This window comes from Choloepus didactylus, chromosome 16, assembly GCF_015220235.1.
Source record: "Choloepus didactylus isolate mChoDid1 chromosome 16, mChoDid1.pri, whole genome shotgun sequence".
Classification (NCBI taxonomy): Eukaryota; Metazoa; Chordata; class Mammalia; order Pilosa; family Megalonychidae; genus Choloepus; species Choloepus didactylus.
In genome coordinates, this window is record NC_051322.1 from 40,749,505 (window position 1) to 40,769,203 (window position 19,699).

Here is a 19,699-nt window from a genome sequence, read left to right on the forward strand (position 1 = left end):
AAATGATCAGATGGTAGTCACAACCAATCAATTTACAAATAAGCAAGGTGACTTTCGAAGAAGCTAATTGCCTCAATCACAATGACACTGGTAGTTAGAGAATCAGCACAAGAATTCCAAAGGATATTATTCACCAAATATTTATGGTGAACCAATCATGTAACAGACACCTTTCCAGGCCCTGGGAACTGGAAATTATGCTCTTTTGGTAAATACTCTGCAGATAATTAAAGTCGAGACACTCTGAATTATAAGAAGGAACAAGGAAAAGAAAATTAGGGATAAATATTCCCGGCAGAGAAAAACCCGGGTGTATTGGTCCTTATGTGGGATCAAGATTGTCGTGTCCTGGGAACGAAAAGGATACTCTGTGCTTTGAATATATTTGTCCAGGGAGGAAGGATTTTAGATGTCAGAGCAGTAGACTAGGTCCAAATTTTGTAGGTCTCACAGGCCAGGGTTGGAAATTTATATTTTATTCTAAATGCATTGAGAATTTGTTGAAAGGTTTTAAGCAGAGGAGATGTCTCGGCCCAAGAGGGCTTTTGTAGCCAAAGGACTAAAGAAAGCACCAGACATGGTCCAAGACATGAGCTTTTATTATAGGGCTTACCTACAGGGTGGTTGCCCTGAAATCAGGAGCGTCTCTGAATGAATTTAGGAATTGCTCTGTATGGCAGCCAGTTCAGAGCACAACGTGGAAATAGTCCGCACTTTGGGGGACCGAATAAGCTAATTATAAGGGCTCTACATTCCAATGGGTATGAGAGCATAAGGCGGGAAGTGGGGTCATACAACGTAGGAAGGGATTGATTGTCAACAGGGAGGAGGAGAGGATTATAGAGATAACAATATCTCAGGGAATCTCAGGGTGAAGGCAGTTTTGGGTATAGATTACAGTTAGCACCTGATATTACAAGGAGAATAGGTCAAACCTCAACTGACCTAGGTCACACAAGCTGCTGTGTGCAATCTTCAAGGCCCTTGGTGAATGCCGTGTGCCCGGGGTTCCCACAGAGACATAATACAATTTGTCGTATTTACAGATAACTCAGACTGCTGGATATTAAATCTTTATCAAACATGTAGTTTTGAAACATTTTCTCCCATTGTGTAGGTTGTCATTTTACTTTCATGATAAAGTCCTAGAACAGAGAGAAGAGGGAAGACCACTCACTCAGAAGGTTCCATAACAGCAGGAGAGAGGTGGGTCAGTGCATGAGGTTGGCAGATGGGGATGGAGAGCACTGGACATATGACTTAGTGTCAGAGTTTGCAAAGTCTTACTTATGAATTTAATGTCAAGGGAGAGGAAAAGGAAAGAATAAAGGCCTGACATACAGGGTTGTTTGGTTATTGGTGTAGTTAGTGCAGATGAGACAAACTAAGGAAGGAGCAGATTGAGGGTGAGGGATGGGGAAGGTAGTAAAGAGCTCTGTTTTGAACATGGTAAATTTGAGATGCATATTAGATCTCCCTTGGAGATATTTGCCTGGAGATGAAGGGAGAGGTCAAGGCTAGAGATACAGTTTGGGAGTCATTATCATATAGATGAATTTGAGGTCTTGGGAGTAGATAAGATTACCTACAGAGAGGAGATAAAGGATCCCAGGAATGAGCCCTGGGGCACTTCAAAATTTTGAGAGTAAGAAATTGTTCTTTAAATAAAGTCTCCCTATTTAACTAGCAGATTTAATTTCAGAAGTTTCATATTTAAGGGAGGAAAGCCAAGGCAAAACAAGCATTATCTTTTCCTTGAAATCTTCTCTAATACCCCGGACCCAAAGGCCATAGAAAAAGTCACAAGTAAGTTTAATAAGAGAAATGCAGGCATACATACTTACACAGTTTGTTTAAGAGGGGCTTTTTGATCACTGTTTTGTGTCTGATAACATTTCTAGCTACCTTTGGACATCACCTGTCATTCAGCCTTTCCTAATAACAGATTGCAATTGTGCATGTTATTATACCTTTCCAAACTCAGACTGAAGCATTATGTTCCATGAACTGTACCCTCATGAGTTTAAACCCTGTCAAAAGTACAGCTAGGGAGTATTTTTGTCACTGAGCAATTGCAGCTCAGTATTACTAAAATCCTCTTTAAGCTGCTCATTGAAGAGTACATTGGTGCCATTTCCATCCCAAGGAACTCCCAGTTCTGAAGCACAGTGTTATTATGCTGTATCAATTCCAAGGCCTGCCAGCTGCAGGTTTGAAATAGCTACACTTCATGAAATCTAACTTTTAAATCCCAGGAAAGGGAGTTCAACCCTTTATTGTCCTAAAATAGATGATGCAGTGTGGCTCAGTAGGGGTCTTTCCGATGGTGCCTTCAAAATTACCATCCTCAGTGTTCTATGAGGGAAATCAAAGTCCTGAAAAGTTTCCACAGACAGGTTTTTGGCCTGAAGCTCTTGACAATCTTTTCAGTTCCTCCTCATGTTGTACTTCTTGATCCATGATTGCTTATCACCTTTGCCCAGAGAAGGACCTATTTCTTTAATGAATATACACATGAGTCAGGCTCTATTGGGTGGTTGAATTGGGGGAATTTGGCTTATGGATGATCGTATTGGAACTGGGCAGTAATTTTTAAGTACCTAAAAGTGATGCATAAAGTATAATGCACCCATGATTGAGAGAAAGCAAGCTGCATCACTTTCTTGCAAGATCTGTGTCCTGCAGCATGACTCCACACCACGATCGCATTCCCCCTTCCTCTCTTTTCTGCTTTCACATACAAGTACTTGTCTTACCTTTGCCTTTCATGCTGTTCATATGCAGAGCCTCATTCTGACTCTAACAGGAGTTACTAAAATCATCTTCCTGGATTCTGATCTGGTTTGAAGAGCATGGTGTAAACCTTCCTGTTACTCCTAACTGCCTTCCAGATCTGCTTCCTATTATGGCTTCCAATACTTGCATGACCTTTTTAACTTTCTTGCCTATATTCCCAACCTGCTTTCAGACTTAACTTCTACTAACCGATGATGTTCTTACCATGGCCTGGCTCCTCTAGTCTCAAAATCTCCCTTTTCTTTGTGACATCCACCCCCTTCATCTTTAGCTTCCTCAGTGTCCTCAGATTTTCTCACTTAACTTGGCTTTGTGGTTCTCCCATTTCCTAAAGATAAACACAAATTTTGTAACTGGTTCCAGAAAGTCTTCCTGCCAGTCAAAGTCCTACAGAGACAATAATTCTCTTCAGATCCCTTACAACACTCACCTCCATTCCCTTTGAATGAAAATGAGAAAGTCTATGATAATTTTTTTCTTAAGTGTGAGAACTAACACTCTGCTTGGTTCTCCATTACATTTAGTAAAATAATTATCTCCATGGATGTTCTTCATTTTACTATTCTTACCATTTTCATAGTTTTTAATATGATTTAGATTTTCTTTTGAGGATTAACTAGCTTGAAGCAAGAAAGGTCTTGAACATCTCATTTTTTTTTTCCTCTTCACATCCTTTGTCTCACTGACCTCTCCAAAGTAGAGGTGATGACCTGTGGTATTTCTTTTGTACTGACCTTCTACTTCCTATGCCAGTTTTCAATTCTTTGCAAGTAAAGAAGTTAATAAAGGAAAGAGAGGGAACTTTGATGCTGCCAACACTTAGGCAATTTAAGGCATGACTTTACTAACCTTAAAGTAAATGAAGCCAGATCCAGTAGCTGCATGATCAAATGCTTGTTACAGGGCAATTTAGTCCAATTGAATATTACTGTAATGGGGGGAAAATGAATTCTGTGTGCATTAAAGTTTTTGCATCTCCAGGAGAATTAAACTGCTGAATGCCCATGTACCCCACTGAAAGGATCTCAAATACACCTTTGCCTGCTGTGTGAATAGGAAGGTCAAGTCTGTTGACATAGCTTTCTGCAATAGAACTCCAAACCGGAGCCACTGATTTAAAAGCCCAAGTGTTATCTGCACAGTTTTGATGAACTAGTTTCATTTCACAAATGCATCATGTTAGAATACATACAATGATTTTCTTCAGTTAACTTCATGGTTCCAAGCATCCTATGAAACTTCACAATTGACTGGCATACAACTGAGGTCCTCATATGCTAAGCTACTAAGCCACTGAGAATGGAAATATCTTAGTTTTAAACAAGCCCATGGAGTAAAAGATTAGGAAAAAAAAAGTTGAATGCTTATCTTACGGTCAAGTCAGCCAGGACATATAATTTTCTAGTCTACAGGCCACTGGGAAAGAAGCTGTGAGCACTGAGTAGTATCTATCCTAAAGGAACACATAGCCTAGGAGTAAATTAAAAACATGATCACCAGCTACTATGGTATCAGACAGCAGAAGCTACAGGAAGTGTGTAAAAAGGAAAACCTTATATCCCTGTCTAGGAGGAGGTGAGGAGGAAGTGGGGGGTTTGGGGGAGGGGTGGAACTTTAGATGAGTCCAGGAGGATGGATTGCACCGCCAATATGACAAAAGATATGAGAAAGATTTAGAAGGAGGCAGAAAGCATTTCAAAGATAAGGAATAATATTTAATCAAAGATCAAATTTTCTTGGTATGTGCAGGATCAAATGGTCATTTTGCACATTTTCAGAAAAGAGAAATAGATTAATCTATATGTCCCTGGTAAATTGGCATCTGAAACAATTGTGTAACCCAAACATACCCATTTCTGAAAGAAACAACTACTTCAGTGCTGTATCTTTTATTTATTTATTTTTTATTTTTGTCCCAAACCATTTCCAGGGTAAATGATTGGATCATTAATGGTTGTTCAAAAAGACAGCCTAGCAGATGCTGACAAGACCAGTTGATGGGCAACATCCACATAGCAATTTCCCCTTGATGGTGCAGAATACGTTAACTTAGTTCAGCCATTTGCGTGAGATACAGTGTGTCATTAAGAACTTCCTAATTTAGGTTCCTAACTTCTATTCCATCCCAAGTCCTAGGGTTCTTCCCTGATTATGTATTCCTACTGCATAGACAGAATCCTTCCTATCCTACCACCCATATCTTGACCAATCAGTTAGTGAGCACTCATCATTTGCCCAAAACAGTGCTTGGTGCACAAGAACATATAAAAGGAGTAATCAAAATGGTCCCTGACTTCACAAAACACATCATCATTTTGCAAAAAATCACATTAATTTCTCATTTTCACTGTTTCTCATTCTAGTTTCCACCACATGATTATGATTATTTGATTTTTTATTTCCAAGTCTAATTTGCTTGCTGTGAGAGTCCCCCCCCCTCCGCCCCCATTTCATTCACTTGTAACCCTGCTTACTTTACATTATAACTTAGGTTGGCCTAACATTTCATTATAATTAAAAACACCACTTCTCACACATCATTTAAGCCAAAAAAAAAAAAAAAAATCTTTCCTTATGCCCTTCATTTCTTGCCTTTTCTCTTAGTCTCTTTTCACTCTCTACAAAAAATATATCCTAAGTTCATTTATAGTTAGATGCTTACAATTAAAATGCCACTGTCCTTGTTAAGTTGCTTTAGTGATGTCATTCTCTGCCAAATCCATGGCAGCTATAAATGAGATTTGAGACTCATTTTCTTTACAGACCAAACAAATCCTTAATTGATGTGCACAATTGGCAGCCAGTTTTTGGACTGCTGCAAACAAGATGCAATTACATGTTCAGGAACTTGTCTCCTTGGTGCCTACCTTCACAGTGAGGATTTGCTCGCCTTCTCATCTTCTGCAAAGTTCTCTCAGTTCCTCTGACTTTCTCATCGTGATCATCCTCATGGCCATCAGTCTCAGGTCTTCCGAGTTTCAGTGAAACATTCAACCTGCCCAGGCACAAAAGCAACTGTACCTGAGACCATGTCACTTTCTGGATTGGCCAGGAATGAGAATAAGGGAGACACAATGTGTGAGTTGAAAAGAAACACTAAATGGAGTGCTTATTTAAACATATTCTAAAATATGTTTGTCTATTCGACCTAACTACTGACTTAAATGCAATAAGAAGGCATTTTAACACCATTAGTTTCTGGATTTCTGCCAGAGAAAGCGCCTTGCTTTATATCCCCTTAGGCTGTACTGATGAAACTACCTAAAAATGGGGTTTAATAGCACTTAATTCATTTTAAATGCTAAAGCAACCAGTAAAGTGCATCAGATGAAGAAAAAAATAAGAATCCAGAGGTTAAGGAAAGTATTCCAGCCAGGACTTCCTTGCTTATACAAAAAGCATGACGTGTTTTCTTTTAGAGCCATGGTTAGGACTCATCTTTCACCAGGCAGTGATTCCTGGCAGACATTGCTTTGCTCCAATAGCAACAATGTTGTTGTTTTCACTTGCAGTGTTCTTCAGATCCCACTGTCCAGTTCTGGCTCCAGATATGAGGTTAGCAGTCTTCATGGTGTATGAAGTAGCAGTACAGAAAGATTCCTTCCATGCAATAAAATGAAGCAGTCCAGATTTCAGATGCAAAATGCTCAGGGACAAGTTGCTAAGTGCTTCTATGTTTTGTTGAGACTCTGTGTTAAGTAAACGTTACAAATTACAGTTGTCTAATAAATAATATGGACTGCAACCCTTGAGAAATCTGTTATTCATAATATACATCATTTTGACTGCTGGATCATGCAGCTTTTTCCTCAAAGAAACTGATGGAAATTTTGGTATGACTGCTGGCATGGAATGAAGGGTAAATGCTTTCTGGAGACCCTGGCAGGGGCAGCACAGGGCTGAAAGTTTCCCAAGCGGAACCCTGTAAGGGAAAGCAAGCTTGAAAGCAGCTGATTCTCATGCTGGTTCTTCGACATTGGTTTTTGGTGTCCCATCAGCTCAACTGCCGCAACCTCAGAGGGGTCAGTGGTCAGTCAAGACCCTCCTTTATTGCGTTTGACCTGAGGAAGCCAAAAGAAATTAACCCATGGGCTTGAGGATTGAATCGCTGGGGAGGAATTTTTACCTGAAAGCCTTTCTTCCCTTTCAAGTTCTCTCATGTGCATGTGTGTGCAAGTGTGCATGCATTTACATGTATAGTTAAATGAAATATAGTTTAACAATAAGTCAATTTTCAACACTATCTGGAGAAATTAGCAGTTTAATTCCCTTTCGTTCTTTGCTTTGTATAATACCCTTTGTGTTTGCATTGAGTTTGAGTATGTAAGATTTACTGAGCTTTTATTCATTAATTTGTTTACGTATGAAATAAATACTTGCACTCCAACTAGCATTGAGCTAGGCCCTGCAGAACAGGCAGGCAGAGAAAGGCCACAATTACTGTGCAATAATACATATGTTGTGTTAGAAGTAGGAATAGAGAATATCAGAAATATAATGAAGGGACCCTTGTCTCTGCCTTTTAGATCAGGGAGATCTTCCTGGAGGAGGCAACCCTTAGGCTGAGTCTTTAAAATAGGAAATATATAAGTGAGGAGACAGAGGTGTTCCAAGCAGAACGATGAGTGTGCTCAAAGTCACAGAAAAGAGAAGAGAGGACATGCCAGGGAATTGCACTTCGTTGGCCTGCCTGGAGCTCGGTGTTTGCATGGGGGAGAGGTAGAAAATGGAATATTAGAGAAGGCAAAGGATGTTGGCTTTGGTGTTTGGAGAAAGGAAATGGCATTACAAAGAGACTAGAAAACATTCTCTTAGTTCCATTTTGGGGACAGGGAAATCAGTTTTTAGTTCTCTCATGTGTAAAATGAGGAATTCAGACTCCACAGTCACCAAGAGCTTTTCCAACTCTAATAAGATTCTGTAAATTTTTGGAAACTTGTGGGAAAACATGAATGTACTCATGAACATATGAATCAACATTCTCTTCTGTAGGAGAAAACAATTCTATTTCCAAGATTTGTGTTTGGAAAACTGCTATTGTATTAGCCATGTTTTACATGTCATTTAACTACTAAAATAGTTTAGCTACTAAAATAGTTAAATGTATAGATAATAAAATAGTATCTGTCATCAATATAAGGAAAAAGCTGTAAAATAATTACCAATATAAAGAAAAAGCTGTTAAATAATTACAAATATTTTATTGTTGTCTACAATTCCATTCTTAAAGGAAATGTGAGATCGCTCAACTTCTGATTAAAATGTCGTAAATATTAAAAACATCAGTTGATGTTAGTTTTCTGATAAGATATTTTTAGTTGAAATATGGTGACAATTCAAGTAAGCTTTTAGCCCATTAATATTTAAATTTGGGGAGTATTTACATGAAAATTAGAATACTTTATGAATTTTCCCATTTCTTCTCTCTGCAATGTGGAATTGTGTGCCATATTTTCAGCCTCACCATTAGTAGTAATTTCTACATTTTCATCAACCAAAATGTCAATCAACTCACACATAATTAGATATAGACACATAGGCATATATTCTAGTTTGTGTTGCCAGAATCTGTAATCACTGTTAGACTCTAAAATGACTACATATGTAATTAATAAGCTTTATCTCACAACTCTTTACCTAAACCCTTTAGGAAGAATTGGTTAAAGTAGTTTAATTACTTGAATATTTAAATGAAAATGAAAAAGAAACACAGGGGGTCTGAGTTACTTATTTAGACCTACACACAAGCAAAGCACAATAATGAGGGAGTGATTTCCAAGCTGGAATCTACAATAAAAGGGAGAGATAGAGAGGAATTTGGGATCCAGAAAAGTTTCAGTATTTGAAGGCTGTGTGAAGGAAGGGAAATGCAAAGAACAATGAGTAGAAGCAGTCAGAAGGGTGGTGGGAAAATAAGCAGGATGGTTTTATAGGGTTTTATAGGGAATAAAGTTTCTAGAACAAAATGGTTGTCAAAATCAAAGATGGCAGAGAGGTTAGGAAGAAAGTGACTGTAAGGAAGATGATGGATTTAGCAACAAGGATGTCAGTCCTCTGCTTGGCAGGGGTTAACTCGTGAAATGGTAGGAACAGTTCAAAAGGCAAAGGGTTAAAGTGTGACTTTGAGCAGAAGGAAGGAGACCACTCAGTTGTGTGGTTATATAGAGAAAATCATAATAGGGTGGGGAGAGGGAAGGGTTTGAGGGAGTGATTTATGATACGAGCAACTAGCATGTTGAATTACCAATGAACAAAATTGGGAGCAGGTGTCAAATAGAAAGGGATTTAAGAAAAGGCACATTTAAACAGTAAGAGGTTGAGATTATAGACCCAATGCATGCCGTGAAGGAATAGCTTTAAGATGTAAAGTTCTCCCTCAAATAGAAAGAATGGGTGCTGGAAAGCTAAGTTGAAGGCAGGTATCAGAAGCTGATGGTATCCCCATCTAATATCTTCTATTTTCTTTGTGATGAAACATATGGAGCTATGGCTGGGCTGGAGAAGAGGAAATGAGATGTTTGAGAAGAGATGTTTTTAAATAATGCTGGAAATGGCACCAGCGTTTGGTAGCACTAAGGGCTTAGACGTTGTTGGAGAACCTGAATTTATATTAACGTGATTCTGAGTGATTTTTCTCAGCAGCGTTGAGCTACCAACTATTGGAGAAGGAGGACTCAGATAGATAATAGCATTGATGTGTTGGACAACTGAGGCCAGGCTGAACAATAAAGACCAAGGAGATAGCAGTGCAGTGAGAAAAAGTAAAAAATTAAGTGAATACAGCAGAGTCTCAATGGGACTGAAATCTATAAATATGGACAATAGGTTGGGGCATGATATAATTTAATATTTCAGAAGTGGAGAAGTTCAGCTGTTTGTTGTTTGGTTAGTTTGGTTTTGGTTTACTTGACAAAGCCTAGATTTTGGCCATGGGAGTGGGGCTGAAATGAATACAATTATTCACTGGGATAAAAATGTTAAGGAACTGAAAAGTAAGTGAGTTGGATGAGTGAAACGGATATCACTTGGGTTAGCGACAGAACTTGGGAAAGACAGAGAAAACAGTGAATTTAGATGACTGGCAAAAAAACCCTTGTGCATTAGGGCTTAAACATATGACCATGCTGCACATGCCACTCTTCTGTCAGCCCCTACTGCTTTGTCATGTCCCCTCATGCAGAGAAAAAGTTGTAGAGAAAGACAGCCAGAGCAACGGTGGAAAGGCACTTATGTCTTCTGAGAAAATAAAGCCCGGCTTGGAATAAAAATCCAAGAGAGGATAGATGACTGGAAGGACTTAAATTTGGGGTTGGGAGACACAGTGGGCAAGGTTAAGTAGTGAAAGCTTTCCACAATAATCAGTCCCCATGATGTCCTAATGAATGAAGAGAGAGCCACTGTCAAGAGGCCCAGTAGGAGGCACACCCTCTCTGGAAGGAGTCACCGATGGACCGATGGACCTGTCTTTATGCAGCTTCTGAGAGGATCCTATTTGGGCTGAGAAGGCAGTCCTTGGGGTTCTTTAGATCCCAGGATGCTCATGATATGTAAATTTTGTTCTCCATTTTCTTTTTTCTCATCCCTACTCCTCTCTCAACCCTCCTTCTCTTTTTCCCCTCTTGTCCTGCCCTCTCCTCTCTCTCTCTTTGCCTTGTCTTCTACCTACCATTTTCTTTCTAGTTTTTATCCTAGTAGGTATATAAAGCTAGGGCAGAGAAATCTTTGCTGAAACTTCTTTGCCCTGCTGTGGGCTTTGCCTGGGAGGGTCCACACAGTATTCTCCCTGCCTGGTCCCTGATTAACCAGCCGTTCCAGCCCAGCCAAGTCCAGCAGGCTCTGCTTCCAGAAGCAGCCCTTTACCTACAGGGCTCCCTTCATTTTGTCTGCGTGTGACCTTCCATTGAAGTGTAATTCTGCAGAGCTGACTCTAGTACCTTATTGCTCGACCTGCAAGTAACTTGTAGACACATATGGATGTACTTTCATGTTTGGCTGTGCTGTCTGCCCTCTTCCAGCCTCTGCTGCTCAGCCTTTGCTCCTTGACTGCTTATATGGCCCATTGGAATGGCACAAATCCACTTCATTCATAATAAAAGAAAGTGCATTCCATATATGATTGTCAAATTCTGAAGCCTCAGCTGGCTGGAGGTCACCATCAATTGTTGAGCAGCCACTCCTGTTATTGTGGGACTTCACCTTTTCCTTATTTCAAAGAGGTGGCCAGCAGAATTGGCAGAGATGCTCTTCTTTCCTCCTCGTGGGAGTGATACAATTTTTTTTTTAAGTGGAGAGAGAGAGAGAGAGATACCTTCATGAATCATGCAAGTTGTCTCCTACCATGCCAAGGAAATTATCTTTTCTACATTACCCATCAATACCATTGACCTTTGTCATAAAAAGCAGGTCGCTTATATCTATATCCCATTAAAAGGCATCATCTTACAATCACTTCCTCAGTACTATTAAAGTTGTGTCAAAAAGAATCATTGACTTATTGTCAAACATATCCAACCTTCCACATTAATGTACCTAGAGACACCTCACTAATCAGCAGGCAAACAATGCAAGACACCCAGGAACCCAGGGCAGCCAGGGGGAGAAGGCTTCTGATCTCCCTCTCCTGGGCTAGCCTGTGCATTTTCTCTCTATTCTGTACATTGGCACAGCTTATTTTGTTTAGCACTTCAGTCCTTATATATTAAGTCTGGGTATTGCTTTTTCACTTTAGCTGTCCAAAATACATCTGTGGGAGAAATCTTTCAGTCCTCCGGAGGATGAAAATAGGTTTTCATGTCCCCTCTGGTCAAAACTCAGTAATGGGCCTTTAATGGGTGCCAAGTGACCACTTGTTGAATATATTTTTTGGTGGAATTAGCAGATGCATGGGGTCATTAGTTTGCCAAATGGCAAATTGAGTCTTATATGAATTCCAGGGAATAAAATTGTACTTTGGCCTGATGTAGTCAGGTAAGAATTCCTGCAAAAGCAACATTTAATTGAGGGCATTAATATAGGTGGAATTTGAATATCCAGAGAGGAATAGAGAGGAATTTCTGTACAGGAGACTATATTAAGGCAAATCTAAATTTTAGAAACAGGAATACACAAGTAAGTGAGGGGAATTATTAAAAGAGTGGCTTATATATTTAGGGCATGTTGCTGATGGGAAGCCATATTTTCAGGTGGCGATAGTATCTGAAGAATCTTGAATTCCAGAGAAATATTTTCAGATTTTCTCCAAAAATATTAGAGTAATTGGAAGCTTTTGAGCAAAAGTGAGAACTCAAGAAAGGAAAAGGTATGATTTAGGATTATTCTGCAGGTGAATTGAATCCATCAGAAGTAAATGAAACTGCTTCAATTGCCAGAGTGTGAGAATGAGCACCTGGATTATACCTCAACAGGGAGGTATTTGCGAGAGTTTAGATAGGATTAGTTTACTGAACTTATTGAATTAAACCATCAAGTACAATTTAGACCCAGGATTCTTTCATTACCCTTCTTTCTTCCCTCCTTTCCTCCCTGCCTTCCTTCCCTCCTGCTTCCTTTCTTTCCACCCTCCCTCCCTACCTTTCTTCCTTCCTTCTTTCCAAGACTATGTTTTTTTTAATTCATTTTTATTGAGATATAGTCACATACCATGCAGTCATACAAAACAAAGCGTACATTCAGTTGTTTACAGTACCATTATATATAGTTGTGCATTCATTCATCACCAAAATTAATTTTTGACATTTTCATTACCACACACACAAAAATAATAAGAATAAAAATTAAAGTGAAAAAGAACAATTAAAGTAAAAAAGAACACTGGGTGCCTTTTTTTCTTTTTCTTCCTTCCCCCATTTTTCTACTCATCCATCCATAAACTAAACAAAGGGGAGTACGGTCCATATGGCTTTCCCAATCACATTGTTACCCCTCCTAAGCTACATTTTTATACAATTGTCTTCAGGATTCATGGGTTCTGGGTTGTAGTTTGATAGTTTCAGGTATTTACTGCTAGCTATTCCAATTTATTAGAACCTAAAAAGGGTTGTCTATATTGTGCATATGAGTGCCCACCAGAGTGCCCTCTCAGCTCCTTTTGGATTGTCTTTGCCACTGAAGCTTATTTCATTTCCTTTAGTATCCCCCTTTTGGTCAAGATGTTCTCCATCCTATGATGCCAGGTCTAGATTCCTCCCTGGGAGTCACAGTCCACGTTGCCAGGGAGATTCGCTCCCCTGGGTGTCAGATCCCACGTAGTGGGGAGGGCAGTGATTTCACCTGCCAGGTTGGCTTAGCTAGAGAGAGGGCCACATCTGAGCAACAAAGAGGCATTCAGGAGGAGGCTCTTAGGCACAATTATAAGGAGGCCTAGCCTCTCCTTTGCAGCAACAGCCAAGACTATGTTTTGATGTAGCTAAGGGCAGATAGTCCATGTTCACCCAGGAGACTATATTAAGGCAATATAAAAAGTGCTAGGTTTGATCAGGAAGCACATATAAAAGAGTGCTAGGTTTGATCAGGAAGCACAGTGGCATAGTGGAAAGAGCAGACATTCTGGAGCCAGAAAGATTTGGGTTGATGTCCTGCATCCACTACTATTCTGTTGTGACTTTGGACAGGGTACTCGATAGTTCTATGACTCAGTAATTCTCATCATTTTATATTCACTATCTCTAATCTGCAGGTCAACCCTATGGACCCGCACACAATCACTGGCAAGCCATCTCCATGTTTCCAGGTCCCTTGGTCATGCAGCACCATTAATCAACCTTGACTATCTTCCTTTTTGAAGCATTTCCTTTCCTTAGTTTTTGCATCAGGCACTGGTGGCTTTTCTCTAACTCAGTGGCCATGCAATCTCCACCCACTTGGCTGGGTCCTCTCACTCTGGTTTAATATTAAAGGTAAAGGAAATGGAGATTATAGGGTTCTCTTTTCATGGTCTATACTTTCTCCCTAAGTATTCTTATCCATTTCCATTTATATGCTAATAGTTTCCAAATTTATATCTCTTGTTCACACTTTTTCCCAGAACTAAAGATGCCTCCTGGACATCTCTTTTTGTCATGGCCTAAGTGGAACTCCCAACTTTACCCTCCAAAATATGCTTCCAAACAGGTCTCCAGGACTCAATGAATGGGGTTACCAGCTACCCAATTACTCTAGCTAACACACTGAAAGACCTACTTACTTCTTTTCTTCTCCTTGCCTCTTATAACAAGTGAAAACAAAAGCAAAATATTTATGAATCTACTCTTTCCATCTACACTGCTATCATCCTGATCGAATCCAACATAGCGTCTCATTTGAACAACTGCACTAGGCTTTAACTGGCCTCTTTGCTTCTACTTTATACTCCATTCTCCGCTCCATATCCGGAATGATCTTTGACAATGTGAAGTAGATCACATCATACCCAGCTTAAACTCCTCAGTGGCTTCAATTAATGCTGAGAATTCAATCCAATTCCTTACCCTGGATTTCATGACACGACCTTGACTCTGCTCTTGTTCCTCTCTTCTTTTGCTCCTCTGTCCAAAGGTCCTCTCAACATATCTTCAGTAAAAGGTTTCTCCTTGTCTTCCCTTTTTCCACTTAACCATGGCCTGCTATGTCTACACAACCTAAACCTGCTGTTTTATATTAGCTAACAACATGTTATGCAAAGTGTAGTCCAAGGACCAGGAACACTGGTTAGAAATGCAGACTCTCAAGCGGACCTCAGGACTATGGAATCAGAATCTGCATTGTAACAAGACACGGAGGTGATTTGTGTGCAGATTCAAGACTGAGATGCACTGACCTAGCCTGTTGTTCTGCTTTGTTTTTGTTATAGCACTTACATTTCCAGCTCTTTTCTTGTCAATCACTATACATTTGAATGTTCTGCCCCCCCCACCCCACTCCAGTAAGTCTAAATTCATAGTACATGCTGGCTCCGCTCATCTATAATGTGCCCAGGAATAAGAGCAGAATGAAACTAACATGCGGATGGTTTGTTGAATGAATAAATGAAGTATCATCCACATTTGTCTGAAGCCTAATGAGGTTAAAAGGCTTGCACAAGGCCACACACTTGAAGAAAGAAAGAGTAGAAACCAACTTCTTTCCATTCACCTCACAACTACCAGTTCATTAAATTAACTATGCTGGTCTGTTTCTCCTTGGGAGACTGAGGGAAGTTCCTAATCTCAAAGGTGACCTGGTTTTAAACTGAATTGGGGATAGATGGAATGTCAGGCCTTCTTCTGCTTTCTTGTTCTGGAAGAGCTGCAATGCAAGAATTTCTAAATACTGTCTCCAGAGTTCTCATCAGTGAATCTGACCCATCAGTGGTCATATCAGAAGCTGAAATTGTGTTTACCCTTGTCTTAGTTTCCCAGGGCTGCAGTAACAAAGTACCAAAGATGAGTTGGCTCAAGCAAGAGAAATGTATGGCCTTACAAAACTAGAGGCTAGATGTCTGAATCACACATCAGGGGCCAGACTTGCTCTGTAGTCTGTAGGGTTCTGGCAGTGGCCAGCAATTCATGATGTTCCTTAGCTTGTGGCATAACTCAATCTCTGTCTCCATCACATGGCCATCTCTCTCTATATATATCTGTCTGTCTCTTACCTACTGTGTCCCAAGTGCTTCTGTTTATAAGGACTTCAGTCATATTCGACAGGACCCACCCTAATCCAGTTTGGCCCCATCTTAATTAATAGCATCTCCAAAGATCCTATTTGCAATAAGATCCTAATATAATCCATAGAACTGGGGATTAGGATTTGAACATGTCTTTCTGGTGGACAAAATTCAATCCATAACAGTCATCTGGCAGGACAGCGAGTTCATGTCACTGTAAAGAATGAAGAGAATGAATTATAGCAGTAGAGACAGGAGGCCAGAATCAGGGGTGCATGCTGTGAGGAAACCAGAAGAGAGGAGAGGACAAAATGAAGGAGACATTCTGGGAAAATGGCTGGCAGGAAAAGTCAGTTCCCCAAAGAAACAGATACTTTGATGGGAGAGAGAGGTGAGGGATAAGTGCACCTTTCTTTCTCTGACATTATTTTGTCTCTACATCGTTATATCCCATTCTAACTTAACAACTCACACATGACAAATAAGATCATCTAAAAAGTCAACCATTGTACACATCATATGCTTTTATTTTCCCAAACAGTGACTTCAACTCTGCAAACAGTGCTAAAATGTACATATTTTCATTTTCTCAATTCCTCGTTTTCTCTTGCACCATTACCTCTCCTTGTTTTTCATATGGAACTTTTCAATTCTGGACAACTTACATCTTTACAACAGAAGAGAGCTAACTAGCACTATCCATTTACTTAAAGTCCAAATGTTTGAGACATAACTTAGATAATCTGTATCTCTTTTCTTTTATAAAAACAAACGTAAGGTTAATCTCAGGTAAAATAAACACAGACCCTCAAATGTGAAAGTTGGGCTCTGGGGTAGAAGAGACAAAATAGAATGTCATGATTTTGAGGAGGGAAAAAAAGGAAGAAAGGAAAGAAAAAGTATAATGACAAAAAAAACCACAAAGTGTTATTTATCTTTTAAGCCCATATGTCTGACAGACCAGAAGAATTCTGCCATTCTATCCTACTCAGGATCTTTATTTAAAATCTAAAGATGCCATTAGGCTCCATCTTCTGTTAAAATGCATTCAGAGATTAAATCATGGTCATCAAAGTCATCAGAATGAAAACTAATGTTCTTTTGCTTGGAAAGATAATTTGGCTATCTCCACATCTTCATAATTTGTTTAAACTTTTTATATGAATATTGGAAAATATTTCAAAATGTCTTTTCCAATAATTTAAAGACATTTTTAAGAAAAATAATATATTAAAATATGTTTGAAAAACTGAAAAAAAAAAAAAGACAGCCCTGTCCTTCGATGATGTGGGCCACACGGTCTTTCTTGTATACTTCAAAGCCTATACAACTAGGTCGATAGAGAAAGTTAACTTCTCTTCTTTACTGATATTTTTCCATGTGTTTTCCTACCCATGTTCTTTTTCAGTGTTCTTAACGATTATTTTGGTTTGCACTGATACATCTTTCTGAAAAATGAATGCAGCCATTTGCAAAAGGATTCACACACATACACATGCATACACACACAGGTGACCTGCACACATACTACAAGAAACTCAGGATAGCAACATTGAACTCAACTGAATGCTTTCCAAAAAGCTTGTTATACTCCTGAAACTCACTCACTTTGTCTAGACCCTGGAAAAGCAAAGGCAGCAGTGGAGACAAAAAAACAATGAATAGCAAATCTGATATTTTCCAACTCAAAAAGCCACAGCTGATTTGAGAAGTGGCAGAACATTTAAGTTGCACCCAATTTCATTTGAGCAAAATCGTCTGTCCCTGCCTTTGTGTATGCCTGGCCTCACACACTGCAGTTACACACCAAAGCCCTCAGGAACTAGAATTTTAGATCAGTGTCAGAGCATTTATATTTTTAAAATACCCTGAAAATGCCAGCTCTACCTTAGCTAGGATTGCTTCCCCTGTGTCCTGCAGTTAGAGTTGTCAACATCAGTAATATACATGACATCTGAACTTCTTCCAAGTGACCTACCCACAAGCTTACTCTCCTGAAAAAATTCAGTGTCTGCCCACCTGCTGTGCAAATGTGGAGAAGAGATGAAAGCTTTCTTTTCCCTGAAATTAAAAACAAAACAAAACAAAACAAAAAACTAGGAACAAACGATTCCTACCGAATACTTCAATTTGTGTCGAGTTCTTTCCTGCCTCATCTTGTCAGCTTACCTGCTGTAGTAAATTAAAGTCTTGTGTTGGTCTGATGGGCTCCATTTGTTAGGATTTGGCACCACAAATAGATATTTGCACCTAAAACATTTTATGATGGCAGTGAACATACTTATAACTGTCTCCATAGGATGAATCCAATAACCCAAACTTCATCAAAGGAACTGATGCACAAATGCTGCTTCTTGGGTCTGGAAAAATTCCCATCCAATACGTTGTGTCTAGGAAACGTAAAGAACATGGCTAGCTGTGATTCTGCCTACAAAGAGAGCTAAAGGCAGGTCAGCTTTCCTAGAGGAGGCTGTGGAAATAATCACAATGATTAACAGACTAATAGAAAAAGTAAGGAATATGTTTGCTTTATAATTTGTTTTAAGAAAGATTTGTTTTTAATAGTGTAGTGATGAGTTTATTGAATGACTACTATGTTATGGACTTACTGAGACCTTTACGTTTATTATGTTATTTACTCTCCAAGACAGCTCTGCAAGGTACTTATTATTCCCATTTTAGGGACATGGAAACAGAAACTCAAATACATTAAGAAACTTATCTCAGATCAAGTAACTAGTGACCAATGAAACTTGGGTTTTAATACATGTTTATTAAACTGGAAAGAGGATTTGATCCATCCACCACTAACTCCCCCTCTACCCCATTTTACAACTCTGATAATTTCAGAGAAAATTTAATTCTGTACTTGGTGACTTCAAACTAGTGTAATCAATCATCTGATGAACCAAATAATTGCTTTTGCTCTCTCATTTGCTTTAATTATGGGCAACATTGGATAACACTAGTTCATATTTGTCAAATGTGAACCTAAAAAAAATTTTTTTAAACTTCCTTTGAAGTTCTCCTGTTTGAATTACCTATTGGTTCTAAAGTAGCCTGTCCTTATGTTCTACATGTTTGATGTTTGTCACTGATGATAACGCTTAATTAAATTGTCTAGGTCTTGAGGGCAGAGACTGGTTCTTATTTTTTTGACTTTTTACACAGAAGGGCACCATTCTCCTAAGAAAACCATTTGGATTTGTAAGCAGTTGGCAGTAGAGACTTTATGCTTGGGAAAAATGACTTATTTGTAAAACTGTATCAGATCATTCTATCATGTATTCATTCTGCAAATAAAATAAAACATATTCAACAAATCCTTCCAGTACCATTTGAGATGAGAATGCATTGAGTGCTTACCAAGGTACAGCTCCTTCCTGGAAACTACAGAATGTCAAAAGAGGCATTCATGGTTTCTGGCCTCAAAGAACTTGAGACTTATTTCACATGTGAAATGTTCTCAAAATAAGCAAGACATAAAAAGGTATAATGGAGGCTACAAATGAGTAGTTCAGAAAAATGTGTACTGAAGAAGTTCAGAAAACAAATCAATGTGGGCTGGAAAAGACAAGGAGAGTGTGACAGGATTGGTGAAAGCAGGCTCAAGATAGAGTGTAAAGGATGATAACGTTTAAAAATAGATAAGAACACATAAAAGGCTTTTTTTAATTTTTTAAATTATGCACTGCTGGCAATCAGGCATGTTTTATAATGAAAAGGTGCTGAATGAAGTTGAATAATTAGAATACGTACTTTATTTTAGACTTGGACATACCAAAATAGATATTTTTGAAACCTCTTTATAAAATCATCCATCAAAAATTCCAATTAATTTTTCTATACCTGCCTTCCTCCCCATAACCACAATAAAAAAAGAAAGCAAAGAAAAACAATATCTTGAAGCTAAATTTTTCTCTATAGCAAATGTTTGCTCTCTTAAGAACAATAAGATTTGCTAGAGAATCAAATAGATGACTCATGCCAGGTTTTACTTTTGCAGAGTGTTTTAGTCTCTGCAAAGAATGCGGTGTCCCCGTCTTCCATCATCAAGTCCTTGCTTGCTTGGAACCCAGAGACCACATATACCAAGCTTTGCTCTTTCCTTAAATCAAGTTTACAGAATGATGAATGATTAGGGATCAAGGTCTATATTAGTCTTGCCTGATCTGTTTTGTAAAACTGTTCAAGACAACATCCTGCCATTTCAGTTTTGCCCTACAAAGCAAAATAGGAAGGAAAGAGCAAGCAGGCCATTGGCAGCAGAAAATGTAATTTTTT